Here is a 7,584-nt window from a genome sequence, read left to right as displayed (position 1 = left end):
CACCCAAACTAACATCTATGGTAATGTCACCAAGAGATCACAATGGTTACCACGGCCCACTTGACTGCCCCTAAGACCTCTGGCCACTGCAGGAGAAACAGAGCAAAGCAACCAGGCCAGATACAGGCCTGTGACTGAATTCAGTAAACCATATGGGAAAGAATTACCCTCACATATTGTAGGGGGGAAATGCTTAAGTGGTGCAGCTACTCTGGAAAAGGTAGAACTCTGGACCTGGCTCTTTGCCACGTGAGTTCTGGCTTTTTGTTGGTCAACTGGACATAGCAATTAATCCTCAGATTTCAGCCTCGTGAGCAGTGGTATTGCTTGAATTGTTTCTTTCAGAAAAGGCTTAGATTTCAAGAGAAACCTTGAACTTGAACTTGATGGGTGAAGTTCAGCCTTGAGCAGAAAAGCTAAGCTCAAGCATGAGGCCCTTGAATTCAAGCCCCAATACCAGAACAAAAATAACAACAACAACAAAAGGATATTGTTAAACAGTAAGTCCACGTATGAATACCAGAATAAGCAAACTCATAATGACAACTTAAGATGGCTCACAGGGGGCTGGGTGGGAATGGGGGAGGTGGAGAAATAAAAAGGGATCCTTCTGGAACTTGAAAAGAGACCTTTAAAAAAAAAGTTACTTTGCAGTTTGACTCTTATCTGAGTTTACAGATTCTGGGGTTTTTTATTCAAAACTTGATTGAAACGGATTAAAAGATGATTTCTTTCAGATCTTAGTCATTCTATGATATCAGACTTGCCTCATCTGGAAACAAGCAACCTCACATCTGAGTTGGCTGTGGATACATCCATGTGCAAGGAGTAGCCCTGCGTTTTGTGAGCTCCATCCACGTTCCTGTGGACTTGAACATGCAGCACATGTAGCCAGCACCACAGACATCACCCCATCCCTCCCTCCCTCCCTCCTACAGCGTGAGAGTCAGGACATGCTTCCTTCCTTCCTACAGAAGAAGAAATTGAACTTCGGAACAAGGGCCAGTGCCATCCTGGGGTCACATAACTTGGGCATGACAGCCTCCAGCCCCTGAACAGTGAGCCTCTGTTCCTGGGTGTGTTGCTCTATCCCCTGACTGCTCATCTCACACTCGAAGCTCTGAAGCCCTCGCAGAGTCTCAGCTGAAACCCTGAAATTCCACACTGGGTCTCCTGAGTGCTATGATGACATCAGAGAAAGCCTGCCTTCTTTTTCCAGTTCTGCCCAGAGCAGAGGGAGGTAGCCAGCCAGCCTGCTTAATGGCAACAGGAACAGGTAAGAAAGGCACAAGGCGCAGTATTGCACTGTGACTTTGTTTCTGCTTTCTTCCTCTAAGATCAGTCTGCTGGCCATGCCTTTTCCAAAAATAAACTCTCAAGAACGCAAGTATTCTTTGTGAATTTGTGTGCATTAAGTATATTGAGCAGAATTTGCCACCCACCCACCTGCAGAAAGATGAATTATAATTTTAATCCCCTAACTAATGGGACCTAATTTGGAAACAGGTTCTTTGCAGACATTGCATGAAGGTAAGATCATGTTAGAATAGGATAGGCTCCATCCCAAAGAGTAATATCACGTGGGGCGGGGAGTATTGTGTATGCATGCATATCCATCCTGGGGCTTGAACCCAGGGCCTGGGTGTTGGCCGAAAGCTTTTATGCACAAAGCTAGTGCACTTGAGCCACAGATCTACTTCCAGATTTTAGTGACTAATTAGAGATGAGTCTCACGGGCTTTCCCAGTCTGGCTGAGTCTGCGTTAGGATTAAAGTAGGGAGACCAGATCTAGGTAATATCACCTTGTTCTCATAAGCCTTTCTGGTGACCAACTGGGTGACGGGGCCTGTCCGCTCAGCCTCAAGGACCCAGAGGTGACACCAGTCATCCTTTGAATGGCAGATGCTCAGTTGGTAGAGCAAGGAGGGCTCTGTTTTGGATGACATGGTGATGCAACATGTTGTTTAGCTCCAGAGAAGATATGAAAATGTATCATGTTCTTTAAACCCAGGGGGAAAAGCCCTGCTCCTGATTCCTTTGTTTTTGTTGGGGTTTTGTCACCACCCCAACATGTGGTTTTTGTCTTTCCAAGCTTGATGCAGGATGGTCTTTGAGACAATAGTCCATCATGCAGAATTAAGCCCGGGTCTTCATGCATGCTAGGCAAGCACTCTACCACTAGGCCAAACTCCCGGCCCCGGATTCTGGAACTTTCTAATGACATCATCACTCCTTGGTATTCCTTGGTTGACAGCTGCCCCTCTGTCTCCACCAGCACTGCCTTTGGCCTTGGGTCTCTTCAGACCCAGTCACAAGAAAACAGAGAAGCCACATTTTGAGAGGTTGAATCAGGAGTCTTTATTGGAGGTCAGGAATCAGGAGCAGGGCTTTTCCCCCTGCGTCTAAACAACATGATACATTTTCATATCCTCTCTAGGCCTCACTTCCTGGCCCTATCAAAAAAAAAAAAAAAAAAAAAAAAAGCCAGGCTGGTAGCCCTGGGTCTCTCCTTTTTGTATAATCTAGCAACTAGGAAATTAGTAGTTCATGCTGTCTTTAAGATTTTGGAGCTTTTTAAGTCAAACTTCTAATTGGTCAGATTCCCTGTTGGTGATAACAGTAGAAAAAAAAAAACTACACAGAAGTAAAAACACGATGAGTTATGCACTGTCAAACCTAAACGTAGTGGAGGAGGAACAGGAATGCAGAAGACAGGAGTGTGCTCATTCTTAGAAAAAGAAGTTTGAAGCCAGAGGAGAGTTCCATCACTCAGAACAGCCAGTCACTGTGTTTTCCAGAAGACTAGAAGATGTCATGGCCCCAGCACTTAGGTGACATTAGAAGAAATAAAAGTGGAGGCCTGGAGTTTGGCCTAGTGGTAGAGTGCTTGCCTAGCATGCACAAAGACCCAAGACTGGCAAAAAAAAAAAAAAAAAAAAAAGTGTCCAAGGGGCCCTGAGTTCAAGCCCCAGAACTGGCCCCCCCCCCAAAAAAAAAGAAAAGAAAAAAGAAATAAAAGTAGCCAGGGACAGTGGCTCACGCCTGTAATTCTAGCTACTCAGGAGGCTGGGATCTGAGGATCAAGGTTCAAAGCCAGCCCAGGCACAAAAGAACCTGAGACTTTTTTTTTTGGCCAGTTGTGGGCTTGAGCTCAGGGCCTGAGCACTGTCCTTGGATTTTTCTCAAGGCTAGAGCTCTACCACTTGAGCCATAGCACCACTTCTGGCTTTTTCTAAGTACATGGTACCAAAGAATCAAACCCCTGTCTTCATGCATGCTAGGCAAGCACTCTACCACTAGGCCAAACTCGTGGCCCCGGACCTGAGACTCTTATCTCCAATTAACCTCTAGAAAACAGGAAATGGGGCTTGGCTCAAGGGTAGGGTGGTAGCCTTGAGCCGAAGAGCTCAGGGACCATGCCCAGGGCCAGGGGTGGGGCTGTAGCCTTGAGCTAAAGAGTTCAGGGACATTGCCCAGGCTGAGATCAAGTCCCATGACCCCCCCCCCCCGAAAAAAATAAATAAAATCAAAGCAAACAACCTTCAGAGAGCCTGAGAGAGGGTCCCAAGGGCAGGACAGGGGGCTGATGCTATCCTCGGAGCAGTTTCTGTGGTGGGTAGGTGGGTGCACCCATGTGTACCAGCCTCTCCCCTAATGCCCACTGCTGACTCACAGTCACTGATACAACAGGAAGTTGCATACCTTCCTCTGTATCACAGTCCAAGAGATATAGACAGGGCAGTGTGACACTGTGTGTAGCTGTAGGAAATTTACCTAGGGGACTGGAAAGAGTACATGTACTTTTCTGAAGAAGAGCCTGAGGGCACTTGGCTATAAATAGGGGTGTGTGTGTGTGTGTGTGTGTGTGTGTGTGTGTGTGTGTGTGATGTAGCACTTCTGCAAAAGCTGTGGCTCTTTATAACTCATCCCTCCCATCTCTACCTGCATACTTCCTCCCCAAGTTCTTGCACATCTGGACTAATCTGCTGGGCAGACCAAGCAGGGAAAGTAAGGACATAAGTTTGGCTACCTCCTGAACCAAAACACATTATCATCAAAAGAAGGGAACATTATATTTAAAGTGCATGCTAACCTATGAAGTTGTCCCTATGCTATTCAGCCAGAGAAACTACAAGTGAAAGTGGAACTTGCTTTTACACACACCCCCAAAAAAATTATGGCCTCAGTAGGCTACTACCCATCCCCCATTAACAACACAAGGGGACTCTGTGGCCTTAGTTTTCTGAGAACTTAAGAGGATGGAAATTACTCTGACCCTCCAAGAACTCCACAGGGCTTTAGTGAAAGGAGCAAGAGTGGTTGGTTGGTTGAGGAAGTGGCAATGAATAACAGGATGCCACCTTCATTGAAGGCCAAGATATGGTGATTTCACACAGAAGCTGAGGCTTCTTGAATGTGACTGAGGGTCCCCAAAGAAGGAAACAAAGGCCATGGGCAGATGGCACTCATGAAATCAAGTGATATGCCCTCTGGACATGCCTCAAAGATGTCTGGTGTCAGATGTGTTCAAAGGCAACTAGACATACAAGCAAATACGACACCACGAGTGAGGGTCCACATACAGTTTATGAAGATTACGATCCTTGAATTACTACATGAAGATTAAAATTTGTTGATCACTGTATTCCAAGATATAGTTAACAGGTTGGAAAACTTGAGTGAAGAGCTGTAAGCTAAAAAACGTGTCACATTAGCTAGGCATCAAATGGCACACACCTATAATCCTAGCTACTCAGGAGCAGGCTCAAATCTGAGAATGCTGGTTTGAAGCCAGTCTGAAAAGGAAAGTCTATGAAACTCTTATCTCTAATTAACTACCAAAAACCAGAAATGGATCTGCAATTCAAGTGGTAGAGTGCTATTCTTGAGCAAAAGGCTCAGGGATAGCAGCCAGGTCCTAAATTCAAACTACGACTAGTGTGTACTAGGATTAGTATACACACAAAAAGATATCAAAAAGATATCACACCATCAAAAAGCAAAATCAAGCAATGAACAAGATGCATTATACTCATAAACACATACATTCCATTGAAATCCCTTTGTACAAATACTTTAAGGATAATCAAAAAGTAAAAGTGCACATAGTTGATCAAAGAAACAATTCAAAAGAACATGTAAATGTGAAAAATAGAGTAACTAAAATTAAAGATCATAGTTTTAATTGCACAATAGTCACGGTTGAGAGAATTTGTGAACCAACATTAAAACAGAAGAAACTAACAAGATTATGGAGATGAAAACATTAAAACAGAAGACAGTAGCAGACTTTAAAAGCACTGTGATCTAGCTGGTGCTCACACTTGTAATCCTAGCTACTCAGGAGGCTGAGATCTGAGGATCAAGGTTCAAAGCCAGCCAGGGCACTAAAGTCCATGAGATTCTTATTTCCATCAACCACTAGAAAACTGGAAGTAGCCCTGTGGCTCAAGGGGTAGGGTGGTAGCCTTGAGCTGAAGAGCTCAGGGACAGTACCCAGGCCCAGAGTCCAAAACCCATGAAGGACAAAAAACAAAAACAAAAACCACTGTTATCTAATAAAAGAAAAAAAAGGCAGAAAATTTGAATATATAATATAATACTGGAAGGGAAAGTAAAGAAGGAAGCAAGTCAGGAAGGGAGGAGGGAATTTAAAGCAGCCTGGGAGGGGGATACCACAGCAGTAGCAAAGTGATGGCTTTGAAAGAAGCCATAGTTCATCCATGGATAAACAATCCACTGACTTCTTTAAAAGCCACCCTGAAACCAGACCAGAAGTTTGGCCTAGTGGTTGAATGCTTGCCTAGCATGCACAAAGACCCAGGTTCGATTCCTCGGTACCACATACATAGAAAAAAGCTGGAAGTGGTACTGTGGCTCAAGTGGTAGAGCTCTAGCCTTGAGAAAACCCAAGGACAGTGCTCAGACCCTGAGCCCAAACCCATGACTGCCCCCCCCAAAAAAGCCACCCTAGAACCAGAAAGAATTGCCATAGTCTCTTCCATTTGTCACAAGAAAAACCTAGTTCTTCTGCCCAGAGAAAACATCCTTGGAGAATGAAGGTGAAATGCAGACATTTGCAATCCCACCCTCACCCCTATACACACACACACACACACACACACACACACAGACACACACACACACACACACACACACGAGCTTTCTCTAAGCATATCAACCTTTAAAAGGAAGTGGAAAATAACCCCAGATGAAAGATTAAAAGTGCCAGAACAAGAATGTGAATTCAAGACATGGTAACTATGGTCATGTGAAAATGTGATTGGATTGTCACCTGATCAAAAATGTCTGGCACTCTCCAGGCTCAGATTCCAATGGTACCAAAGAAACAGACTTTGAGAAGACTTGCAACAAAGAAAACAACATCTCAGAAAGGTCAGCTTGGACCAGCTGAAACTGGAAGTTGAGCGGAAGGGATATGACAAAATCAGAGAGATTCACAGAAAGCAACTTGGGGTTCCAAATATGAGTCCGAAATAAACAAGCCAAGAGAACAAGGGCAAGTGTAAGTACTGGTTTCCCACAGAGCTGGTCTTTCCATAGCACTGATCTAGTATGCTAAGGACAACAGTCAAGTCTACTCAACACTGGTTCTTACCTAGTCTCCAACCATCCTAGAAAAGCTCTTTGTGACCTTTGTGTGGAGGCGAGCCCATCTTGGCACAATATGGTAGAAGCAACATGGATGAAGCATTGGATAGAAAATCTGAGGCAAATATAATGAGTGATTGTTGTCCCTAATGTACTATGTTATCTCTCATCTCTTTTGCTGTCCCTTGGTTATCTCATATTGTTACAGTATCTCACTTTGTTATCTGATATATTGGATCTATTTGTATTTGGTTATTTGAAATTGGATAGGGAAGGGGGAAAACAAGATGAGGGGTGGGGGGGGGAAATGGAGACCAAGATATGAGAAAGGGTATCAATGTATGTGAATTAATGCACCTTCTATCTGGCAAATATAATGTAACCCTTTTATTAATTACAATAAAAAATATATAAAAAAAAAGAAAATCTGAGGCAAGGGCTTCCAAGCTTGTGGTGAGATGAATGCCGTGGCTCACTGAGATGAGGGCCCTGAAAAGAACATTTAAAAAAAATTTTTTTTTGGTAGGAGAAAGGATGCTGATTCAAGATTTGAGTTCCAGCTTTTTCAGTGACTGGTTCTTGTGAGAACACTACATACTGTGTGGTAAGCAACTGGAGTTCAGAGGAAGGAATTGAATTTTAGATATAAACACTAGAATTATTAGCACGTTATGGATGGCATTTCAAACCTTCAGAGACAAACAAGCTCATGTAACAAGAATGTATAATAGTTTTGTGTGTGTGTGTGTGTATAGAAAAGCAGGAAGGGAGAAAGGACTGAGAAAAAAAAAAAAAAACATATCGTTGAATTTCACTCTTCCCCAAACTCTCCCGTGGGAAATGTGGAAGTACCAAATACGAATATGACCAGAAGCAGTACCTGTAATGGGATATTCCAATAAATCCATTGTGAGATTGAAATGATATGTAAGCTGGATTTCCTCTCTAATCTGCTGGACATCAGAGCTAAGC

At 43.6% G+C, this 7,584-nt stretch overlaps 1 long non-coding RNA gene across 1 annotated transcript; it reads left to right on the top strand.

Moving 5' to 3' along the window:
- Positions 1 to 85: 85 nt before the first annotated feature.
- LOC150069670 (uncharacterized) lies at positions 86 to 1,374 on the top strand. Its single transcript, XR_016535819.1, has 3 exons — positions 86 to 249; positions 346 to 500; positions 738 to 1,374. It is a non-coding gene; the product is annotated as an uncharacterized LOC150069670 (long non-coding RNA).
- The last annotated feature ends 6,210 nt before the right edge of the window (positions 1,375 to 7,584 follow it).

Source organism: Megascapheus bottae, chromosome 1 (genome assembly GCF_031878675.1).
Source record: "Megascapheus bottae isolate mThoBot1 chromosome 1, mThoBot2.hap1, whole genome shotgun sequence".
In the NCBI taxonomy this organism is placed as follows: domain Eukaryota; kingdom Metazoa; phylum Chordata; class Mammalia; order Rodentia; family Geomyidae; genus Megascapheus; species Megascapheus bottae.
The sequence above is the reverse complement of the archived record's forward strand: the minus strand, read 5'-3'. Positions and strand labels throughout refer to the sequence as shown.